Here is a 10501-nt window from a genome sequence, read left to right as displayed (position 1 = left end):
ACACATGCGCTCACACAAGCACACACATATACATATACACACACACACTCACACAAACACAAGTACACCCACAGACACACATATATACACACATGCGCTCACACAAGCACACACATATACATATACACACACACACTCACACAAACACAAGTACACCCACAGACACACATACATACACATTTGCACAAGCACACACACTCACACAAACACACAGGTGCACACACTTACTCAAACATACATACACACACTCAAGCACACACATACATACACACAGACGCACCCACATACATTCACACATGCACACCTACGTACACACACAGTAAAACAAGCAGTCACACAAGCACAGACCTGCTGAGTTCTAAATTGCAATAATGTACTTTTCATAGAATGCTGAAGGAACAGCTTGTCATTTTGTGCATTCTGATGTACATTACTAAATGAATGAGTAAAGCATATGGGAGATATTTATCAAGCCGTCGACCGCAAATACGCTGGAATTCTGCAGCGTAATTGTGGCGAGCTTGATCCGACCTAGTTATCAAAGCCTACGGACCGGCAAAAGTTGAAATCTGTGATGTAACATACGATCCGTCGGTCTCAATCTGACACAGATCGATGCTTACGTCATTACAAATGTTCCAAATACACATTCGGCACTATTTGACACTTTCTCAAAGTTATCAAATAGTTAACCGGTACGCTGGTTTTCAATCCGCCACCCTGGAGGCCGCGGATGCCATAGGAATCAATGGGATTCTGAAAGCAGCGAAAGCTTATGTTCGATGCTGTCAGATATCCCATTGATTTCAACGGTAGAAAACCAGTAACGTTTACACCTAACACCCTAACATAAGCCCAGCATCTAAATACCCCTAATCTGCTGCCCGACATCTCTGCAACCTAAATAAAAGGTATTAACCCCTATCCCGCCGCTCCCAGACCTCGCCGCCACTAAATAAATGTATTAACCTCTATGCCACTGCTCCTGAACCCCGCCGCCACTAAACATATTAACCTCTAAACATCTGGCCTCCCACATCACTACCATTAACTAAACCTATTAACCCCTAAACCACCAGCCCCCCACATCGCCATTAACTAAATTAAGCTATTAACCCCTAAACCTAACAAGCCCCTAACTTTACATTAAAATTACAACATCCCTAAAATAAATGTAAACTTACCTGTAGAATTAAAATAAACTATATTAAACTATTAATTAACCTACCCTAACTATTATACTAAAATTACATTAAACTGATTAAATTAACTATATTACATATTAAAAAACCCTATCCCTACTCAATTATTTAAATCTACTATTAAAAATTATTAAATTACAAAAAAATAAACGGTAAGTTACAACCCCTCCCCACTAAATTACGAAAACAAACAAACCACAGTATCAAAAATAAAAACGAATTACACCTAATCTAATAGCCCTATCAAAATAAAAAAGCCCCCCAAAATAAAAAAAACCTAGCCTACAATAAACTACCAATGGCCCTTAAAAGGGCCTTTTGCTGTGCATTGCCCCAAAGAAATCAGCTCTTTTACCTGTAAAAAAAAATACAAACACCCCCCAACAGTAAAGCCCACCACCCAACTAACCAACCCCCCCAAATAAAAAGCCTATCTAAAAATCCTAAGCTCCCCATTGCCCTGAAAAGGGCATTTGTATGGGCATTGCCCTTAAAAGGGCATTCAGCTCTTTTACCTGCCCAGACTCTACTCTAAAAATAAAACCCACCCAAAAAAACCCTTAAATAAACCTAACACTAACCCCCGACGATCCACTTAGTTTTTGAAGTTCCGCTTGAAGGATCCATCCAGCCAGCAAGAAGTCTTCATCCGGGCAGACTCTTCCATCTTCATCCATCCGGCGAAGTCTTCTTCCATGCAGCCTCTTCTATCTTCATCCATCCGGCGCGGAGCGGGTCCATCCTGAAGACATCCGGCGTGGAGCTCCTCTTCAATATGGACGCCGCCATAAACTGGAACTTGAATGCAAGTGACGTCATAAAACATGGCGTCCCTTGCATTCCTATTGGCTGAAAGGTTCCAATCAGCTAATAGGATTAGAGCTGCTAAAATCCTATTGGCTGTTCCAATCAGCCAATAGAATTTGAGCAGCTCTCATCCTATTGGCTGTTCCAATCAGCCAATAAGATGAGAGCTCAATCCTTTTGGCTGAGAGATCAATCCTATTGGCTGATTGGAACAGCCAATAGAATGAGAGCTGCTCAAATACTATTGGCTGATTGGAACAGCCAATAGGATTTTAGCAGCTCTAATCCTATTGGCTGATTGGAACTTTTCAGCCAATAGGAATGCAAGGGACGCCATCTTGGATGACGTCACTTGCAATCAAGTTCCAGTTTACGGCGGCGACAGTATTGAAGAGGAGCTCCGCGCCGGATGTCTTCAGGATGGACCCGCTCCGCTCCGGATGGATGAAGATAGAAGAGGCCACATGGAAGACTTCTTGCCGCCCAGATGAAGACTTATTGCCGGCTGGATGGATCCTTCAAGCGGAACTTCAAAAACTGTAAGTGGATCATCAGGGGCTAGTGTTAGGTTTATTTAAGGGTTTTTTGGGTGGGTTTTATTTTTAGAGTAGGGTTTGGGAAGGTAAAAGAGATAAATGCCCTTTTAAGGGCAATGCCCATACAAATGCCCTTTTCAGGGCAATGGGGAGCTTTGGTTTTTTAGATAGGCTTTTAATTTGGTGTGGTTGGTTGGTTGGTTGGTAAAAGAGCTGATTTCTTTGGGGCAATGCCCCGCAAAAGGCCCTTTTAAGGGCCATTGGTAGTGTATTGTAGGCTAGAGTTTTTTTTTTATTTTCGTTTTTTTTTTTTGTAATTTAGTCATTTTTAATAGTAGATTTAAATAATTTGTGTAGGGTTAGGGTTTTTTAATATGTAATTTTAGTATAATAGTTAGGGTAGGTTAATTAATAGTTTAATATAGTTTCTTTTAATTCTACAGGTAAGTTTAAATTTATTTTAAGATAGTGATGTAATTTTAAGATAGGGATGTTGTAATTTTAATGTAAAGTTAGCGGGTTGTTAGGTTTAGGGGATAATAGCTTCATTTAGTTTATGGCTATGTGGGGGGATGGCGGTTTAGGGGTTAATAGGTTTAGTTAATGGTAGTGATGTGGGAGGCCAGAGGTTTAGGGGTTAATAAATTTTTTTAGTGGCAGCGGGGTCCGGGATCGGTGGGATAGGGGTTAATACATTTTATTTAGGTTGCGGCAGTGTCGGGGAGCGGTGGGATAGGGGTTAATAGCTTATTTAAAGTTGCGGCGGGGTCCGGGAGCAGCGGGATAGGGGTTGTTGAAAATAATAAGCAATATCTGTCTCTGTTTTTTGCAGTGCCTTGTGAGGTCTGAATGGGTTAATTTGTATGCGGGCATTATTAGTCAGGTGCGGCCAGTCTGGTTAATGGGGCTATAAAATGTAGCTAGTTCTGAGTGTGTCTGTTTATTTTTTTTTAAATCTAATCTTTTTCTATCCTTGTTTAAGTCCTTGCATTCCAGCTAGTTATCTTGATAGGCCAAATATATGAATGTAGGTACACAACTCATTGTAAACATTGGGAATGTATCTAGTTCATCCCTGACCTTTGCCTTTTTTTATGTATTGTCAAACACAGTAAAACCTACAATTCTGATGTGTAGAACTGTTATTTACTTATGTTGTAACCATATTTGTTAAAACCCTTTTTTTAGCTAGCTAATCATAAACTGTAAATAGCCTAGATGTGGAATGTATAAATACCTGGGAAGGGGACTGACCCCCTCAGAGAAAACTTTGTATTGTTTCTCTCCATACTGCAGTGTGTAATCAATAAACAAACTGTTTTTAACCTGTCTTGGTCTGAAGAAGTTATTTAGTCCAGGGTGAGTATATCACCAACAGGGTTAAACATTTTAGTATAGTGGCGGCATTTAGTGACAGGGTATAAATAAAGTTGGTAAGAAGCCGAATAGCAGCGAGATTGATGACTGCTAGCTAACAACAGTCCAATGCTCAATGCCCCGTACTTGGTGCGCGGCTTTTTGCCGACTTTTTTTTATAAATATGGAGATCGTATTCAGGTCCATTGCTGCAATGTTAGGCGAGATTATTGGTGCCGGCAAATACAGCATAGTTGAGGCTTTGATAAATATCCCCCTATATCTCTTTTGTCTGCTTTTTAGTTAGTTAATCCCCCCCCCCATTTATAGATCTTTTGAGTCTTCACTACAAATTAGTGCATATTAATGTACATTTTCTTCCCAAATCTCAAAGCAATAGTATAGCGAATCGGATCTACACAATCAATGTATATTATTTCTTTATCTGAGCTGAAAACAGAATTAGACAGAATAAAGTCCTAAAACTTCCCTTCATATGTATTCATCATACCGCTCTTATTCCCTGGGAATGGATCGTCTGGAGATGGTGCAGATCACTTCCTTAGCCTGCCTGATTTTCCACGCCGCCGCCTCCACACGTGTCCACACACTGCTCCTGTCGCCTCTAACTGCTCACTGACTCAAAATTGTATGCAGGCTCAGCACTGTGCGCATGGTGCGTGGGTGGAGCAGGAGCTGGAGCCTGGCTGGTGTGAAGTGGAGTCAACCACACCTGGTCCACATATTGCAGGTGCGTGCAGCACTGCAGGGGCTCCCGGCTGCCTGCATATACAGGGAGTGCAGAATTATTAGGCAAGTTGTATTTTTGAGGAATAATTTTATTATTGAACAACAACCATGTTCTCAATGAACCCAAAAAACTCATTAATATCAAAGCTGAATAGTTTGTTTTTAGTTATAGCTATTTTAGGGGGATATCTGTGTGTGCAGGTGACTATTACTGTGCATAATTATTAGGCAACTTAACAAAAAACAAATATATACCCATTTCAATTATTTATTTTTTACCAGTGAAACCAATATAACATCTCAACATTCACAAATATACATTTCTGACATTCAAAAACAAAACAAAAACAAATCAGTGACCAATATAGCCACCTTTCTTTGCAAGGACACTCAAAAGCCTGCCATCCATGGATTCTGTCAGTGTTTTGATCTGTTCACCATCAACATTGCGTGCAGCAGCAACCACAGCCTCCCAGACACTGTTCAGAGAGGTGTACTGTTTTCCCTCCTTGTAAATCTCACATTTGATGATGGACCACAGGTTCTCAATGGGGTTCAGATCAGGTGAACAAGGAGGCCATATCATTAGATTTTCTTCTTTTATACCCTTTCTTGCCAGCCACGCTGTGGAGTACTTGGACGCGTGTGATGGAGCATTGTCCTGCATGAAAATCATGTTTTTCTTGAAGGATGCAGACTTCTTCCTGTACCACTGCTTGAAGAAGGTGTCTTCCAGAAACTGGCAGTAGGACTGGGAGTTGAGCTTGACTCCATCCTCAACCCGAAAAGGCCCCACAAGCTCATCTTTGATGATACCAGCCCAAACCAGTACTCCACCTCCACCTTGCTGGCGTCTGAGTCGGACTGGAGCTCTCTGCCCTTTACCAATCCAACCACGGGCCCATCCATCTGGCCCATCAAGACTCACTCTCATTTCATCAGTCCATAAAACCTTAGAAAAATCAGTCTTGAGATATTTCTTGGCCCAGTCTTGACGTTTCAGCTTGTGTGTCTTGTTCAGTGGTGGTCGTCTTTCAGCCTTTCTTACCTTGGCCATGTCTCTGAGTATTGCACACCTTGTGCTTTTGGGCACTCCAGTGATGTTGCAGCTCTGAAATATGGTGGCAAGTGGCATCTTGGCAGCTGCACGCTTGACTTTTCTCAGTTCATGGGCAGTTATTTTGCGCCTTGGTTTTTCCACATGCTTCTTGCGACCCTGTTGACTATTTTGAATGAAACGCTTGATTGTTCGATGATAACGCTTCAGAAGCTTTGCAATTTTAAGAGTGCTGCATCCCTCTGCAAGATATCTCACTATTTTTGACTTTTCTGAGCCTGTCAAGTCCTTCTTTTGACCCATTTTGCCAAAGGAAAGGAAGTTACCTAATAATTATGCACACCTGATATAGGGTGTTGATGTCATTAGACCACACCCCTTCTCATTACAGAGATGCACATCACCTAATATGCTTAATTGGTAGTAGGCTTTCGAGCCTATACAGCTTGGAGTAAGACAACATGCATAAAGAGGATGATGTGGTCAAAATACTCATTTGCCTAATAATTCTGCACTCCCTGTACCTTACCAGGCCAGGACTTTCTTACGGCTCAAGTTCACACTATCGTGACGACCCCACACACTGTCACAATACTTGCGGCCAGCGCGGGCTCAAGGGGCAGCTGCTTTGGGCCCCAGAAGATATACATAGAGAATTGTGGGTGGGGGGAAGTCTCTTAGTAGTTCATTACTTAGCAGCCAGTGACATAATGCTTCAGTGCTGAATCTTTGCAGTCGCAGCCAACTTGTATTAAATGTTGATAGTTCGCAGGGCCATTATCAAATCTGCTGAGCGGCAGGCCCCCAAGAGTGGCGGACCTTCAGGGCCTGGTCGCAGCCGTCGTGACCATGGAAGTTCCGCCCCTGTTAGCAACAATTACAACGGATTATACAATCTTCAATCAAAACTATTTACATTTTCTCATCTGAATATTGTTGATTGTCCTACAAACTATTGAGATTATGTGATAAGAATACTTTGTTAGAATCCTCAAATGTATTTTTATTTTACTGGCAAATATAATATACCATGTTCACTAGGTTGTAACTCATTTGTAACCTTGTTTACAACATGAATGTATTGTCTTATCCCTTAATAAAAAGAATTAAAAAAATTAAACAAATTTATTGCTATATTGCATTTAAATTTGTGATGACATTGTTCTACAAAAATTTTATTTTATTGAAAAATGTAAGTTTGTACTGAAATTATGCAGCAAAAAACTATTTAATGCACACGGTAGAAACTGTAATAAAACTACACTATACTGTACATGCGCACTGTAAAACTTCTGCTTAGAAATGTAAAATTCAAATGATTTTTTTTTCTTATTTAAAATGGGTTCTCCCCCCTCTGCTAGTGGGCTGAGCAGCGTCATTCCATTTGAGAAGCTGAAAGTTCTCTATCAGGTCAGACTTTTCCCCCTGCAGATCTTCCTGTTTTTTTTCTTGCAAACTGGTGGTGATATTGTGTCAAAATATTCAAAACACTAACGGCTAGATTACGAGTTGTGCGTTAGGATTAAAAAGCAGCGTTGGCCAGTCCTAACACTGCTTTTTAACGCCCGCTGGTATTATGAGTCTTGCAGGTACAGGTGTACTGCTCACTTTTTGGGCCAGACTTGGAAATACCACAAATCCACTTACGTAAATTGCGTATTCTCTTTTTTCAATGGGACTTGCATAGCGCTGGTATTACGAGTGTGACAAAAAGTGAGCGGTACACCCTCTCCTGTCAAGACTGGTACCGCATTTTAAAGTCAGTAGTTAAGAGTTTTACACTACAACGCCGTAGCATAAAACTCTTAACTAAAGTGCTAAAAAGTACACTAACACACATAAACTACCTATTAACCCGAGGCCCCCCCACATCGCAAACACTAAAATAAAATTTTTAACCCCTAATCTGCCGAACCGGACATCGCCGCCACTATAATAAATATATTAACTCCTAAACCGCTGCACTCCCGCATTGCAAACACTAGTTAAATATTATTAACCCCTAATCTGCCGTCCCTAACATCGCCGACACCTACCTACATTTATTAACCCCTAATCTGCCGCCCCAACGTCGCCGCCACTATATTAAAGTTATTAACCCCTAAATCTAAGTCTAACCCTAACACCCCCTAACTTAAATATAATTTAAATAAATCTAAATAAAAATAACTATCATTAACTAAATTATTCCTATTTAAAACTAAATACTTACCTATAAAATAAACCCTAAGCTAGCTACAATATAATTGTTACATTGTAGCTATCTCAGGGTTTATTTTTATTTTACAGGAAAGTTTGTATTTATTTTAACTAGGTAGAATAGTTATTAAATAGTTATTAAGTATTTAATAACTACCTAGTTAAAATAAAGACAAATTTACCTGTAAAATAACACCTAACACTACTATAATTAAATTAATTCCCTAAATTAAATACAATTAAATACAATTAAATAAAATAATCTAAAGTACAACCCCCCCCCACTAAATTACAGAAAATAATAAACAAATTACAAGATTTTTAAACTAATTACACCTAATCTAATCCCGCTAACAAAATAAAAAAGCCCCCCCAAAATAAAAAAAGCCCTACCCTACACTAAATTACAAATAGCCCTTAAAAGGGCCTTTTGCGGGGCATTGCCCCAAAGTAATCAGCTCTTTTACCTGTAAAAATAAAATTACAAATCCCCCCAAACATTAAAACCCACCACCCACACAACCAACCCTACTCTAAAACCCACCCAATACCCACTTAAAAAAACCTAACACTAACCCCTTGAAGATCACCTTATCAGGAGAAGTCTTCATCCAACCGGGCCGAAGTCCTCAACGAAGCCGGGAGAAGTCTTCATCCAAGCCGGACGAAGTGGTCCTCCAGACGGGCAGAAGTCTTCATCCAGACGGCATCTTCTATCTTCATCCATCCGGCGCGGAACGGGTCCATCTTCAAGACCTCCGGCGCGGAGCATCCTCTTCCAACGAAGTCTTCTTACTAAATGACGGTTCCTTTAAGTGACGTCATCCAAGATGGCGTCCCTTCAATTCCTATTGGCTGATAGAATTCTATCAGCCAATCGGAATTAAGGTAGAAAAATCCTATTGGCTGATGCAATCAGCCAATAGGATTGAGCTGGCATTCTATTGGCTGATTGGATCAGCCAATAGAATGCCAGCTCAATCCTATTGGCTGATTGCATCAGCCAATAGGATTTTTTCTACCTTAATTCCGATTAGCTGATAGAATTTAATTGTATTTAATTTAGGGAATTAATTTAATTATAGTGTAGTGTTAGGTGTTAGTGTAATTTAGGTTATGTTTTAATTTACAGGTAAATTTGTCTTTATTTTAACTAGGTAGTTATTAAATAGTTAATAACTATTTAATAACTATTCTACCTAGTTAAAATAAATACAAACTTGCCTGTAAAATAAAAATAAATCCTAAGCTAGCTACAATGTAACTATTAATTATATTGTAGCTATCTTAGGGTTTACTTTATAGGTAAGTATTTAGTTTTAAATAGGAATTATTTAGTTAATTATAGTAATTTTATTTAGATTTATTTAAATTATATTTAAGTTAGTGGGGGTTAGGGTTAGGGTTAGACTTAGGTTTAGGGGTTAATAAATTTAGAATAGTGGCGGCGACGTTGGGGTGGCAGATTAGGGGTTAATAAATGTAGGTAGGTGGCGGTGATGTTAGGGACAGCAGATTAGGGGTTAATAATACTTAACTAATGCAACAACTAGTTAAACTAATTGTAATAGAGGATACAATCCAGTTTAAGAAAAAGAACAAGTACCACAATAGTATAATACCATTCAGCTCTGCTAGAGCAGAAAATGTATAAAAGTTACAAAATGTTCCATATCATACATACAATTAAACTTTATTGTTATTAACTAGGAACTTACACACATACAGTAGCTAGGCTAAAAGTTAAAAACACTTAAACTCTGTTGATTGCACAATCGCAATTGAGTACTATGACAAAAAAACTTGAATTGTTCAACAGTCCTCAGTCCTAAATAATTAAGAATAAACTAAGCCCTTACAATCCGAGGGCTGATTATTATTACTTTTATTGCTTATAAGGACCAGAGGCTGTGATACATACTTATAAGTTAATATTCCATAACTTTTACCAACAAGAGCAAGCTAGTTAAAACATGAGCAGGAGAGACTGAGCTACCCCTGTCGGACCCCTGACGCGCGTTTCACGAATGCTTCCTCAGAGGGGGTGCGGGCCGCTGCTACTCAGCATGATATATTCCAACTATTTGCCCACCAACTATGGATTATTGGTCTCTACGGTAGGCGTTGTCTGCCTATGATTGAATAAGTCAGATGTCACTCAAAGCATTCAGTGCCAACGCATTACATACTGATCGTCATGAAGTGCGTGTATTAAACAAGTGAGTCTACTATTAGCCCACCTACTATGGATCATTGGTCTCTACAGTAGATGTTGTCTGCCTATGATTGAGTAAATCCGATGTCAATCAAAACATTCTTTGCCGACGCATCTCGTACTGATCGTCATGAAGTGGGTGTATTCTGTCTAGTGAGTCATCGTGGTTGTAAGCCAATCAGTGGATTATAGGTCACATTATAGCTGGGTGTGTGGTAATAGACGAAGGTCATTGGCGGTCATGGATCATGTAAACAGGATAGCGATCTTAATGCAAAAGCATATACTATATCATTATCAGGGTTATAAAATATTTGTAGGATTTTCCAGTGGTCATTTATGATTTTAGTTATGTGTGTAATCTGGGGGTTATATGTAG

Source organism: Bombina bombina, chromosome 1 (assembly GCF_027579735.1).
Source record: "Bombina bombina isolate aBomBom1 chromosome 1, aBomBom1.pri, whole genome shotgun sequence".
NCBI classification, from domain to species: domain Eukaryota; kingdom Metazoa; phylum Chordata; class Amphibia; order Anura; family Bombinatoridae; genus Bombina; species Bombina bombina.
Note: the sequence above shows the minus strand (reverse complement) of the source record.